Raw genomic sequence first — 1,497 nt, forward strand, 5'->3', positions numbered from 1 at the left:
GACAAAAATGTTCAAGGAAAAGCCACAGCTCTTTGCTCTTATCTTTGTAGGTGGCTTAAAATAGTAATAAGTGCAGTCAAATTAAGTGATTGGCATTACATGGAGATTTAGGCAGGTATTAGAGCCTGCTTTTTGTGTTTTATACATTGATTTACTAATTGCAAGAGAACAATAATATATAACAAAAGGAATTCCTGCAAGTTTCTTCCTGCTGTGAACATGGTGTTCTGGCCTCTGCCTTCTGGCCACCCACCTTGTACCGTTGCCCTAAAATGATAATCTGTAATCTTACCTCAGTCCAAGAACCCAGACCAGCTGCTACCCTGAAGCTCGAGGACAATTCAGCCTCTCCTGGCCTGCCAAAGGAAGAAAATGAATGGTAAGAGGCAATCGAAGATATTAATGAAGTACAAAATGAAGTAGCAAACTTTTTGAACAATCCACTGAGGGAAATTTGAAAGTAGAACAAAAACATAACAATGTCTGCCAACCATTCTTTTCAAAGAGGTCAGAATTGATCCCAAATCTCAAATATTTGGGTAACAACATTTGTCAAGCCTTCACAAGTGTCTGCACTGTGTGGGGAGGAAGACAAGGAGGCTCTGCATTATTTGACCAGAGTTGAAGTGACAGAATGTGAAAATATTAAATCAGGTTACAGAATTTTTTTTTAATGAAAATCCTTACTTTGAAAATAAAGTACTCTCCAAAGAATTTTATCTGAATGAGAGTAGTGACCACTGAAATCAAGTGGAAATCTGGAAAGGATTTGACAAAATAGTCAAGTCAAACACAGAATAAGGCCAGCAAAAAGAGCCAGAGAGCTTTTTTACTTACGTTAATGAGCGTTCATTACAGCTACTGATGCAGGTGTTGACAAGTTAAGAGATATATTTGGCCATATCTCTTGCAGTTCTATTTTATTCCTGATATGAATGGTGAAGGAGAGAAAAAGATGATGATGGTGGTGTTGGTAGTGGTGATGGTGGTGTTGGTAGTAGTGATGGTGGTGGTGGTGATGACAATGAAGAGGAAGGGTTGGAAGAAGTTGATGAAGAAAGGGATGAGGGTGAAGGTAAAGAAGATGAAGATGATTAAGGGGTGGAAAGAGAGGATGATGACTAGCAGAGAAAACTGATAGATTACAAACTTCTCAATTATTCTCATTTTATTTTTTTATTTTTCCAGTCACTGGGAGCAAGTTGCAGTCATTTCCTCACCGTCTCTCTTGTGCTTGCCCTAAGCCCTCTCAATATCATGGTTCTCAATGAATTTGGGGGAAAATACCTTGAGCAAAGCACAACAGAAGAATCTCCACATTTCTGTTCTAACTTCATTTTTGTCCTTTCTTGTCTCAAACACTGGGGATTCAACAGCAGCCACTGTGCTCTGTGGGAAGAAAGAAAAGCTATCCAGTTTCCTTGGCTCTGGCTGGAGGGTGCTAGGCCCCTGTGTAGTAAGTAGTGCATAGAGTTCTAGCTTTTTTCCTTTCTCTGT

At 39.5% G+C, this 1,497-nt stretch overlaps 1 pseudogene; it reads left to right on the top strand.

Moving 5' to 3' along the window:
* Positions 1-272: 272 nt before the first annotated feature.
* LOC116080469 lies at positions 273-1,098 on the top strand (annotated as a pseudogene).
* The last annotated feature ends 399 nt before the right edge of the window (positions 1,099-1,497 follow it).

This window comes from Mastomys coucha, unplaced genomic scaffold, assembly GCF_008632895.1.
Source record: "Mastomys coucha isolate ucsf_1 unplaced genomic scaffold, UCSF_Mcou_1 pScaffold6, whole genome shotgun sequence".
NCBI lineage: Eukaryota > Metazoa > Chordata > Mammalia > Rodentia > Muridae > Mastomys > Mastomys coucha.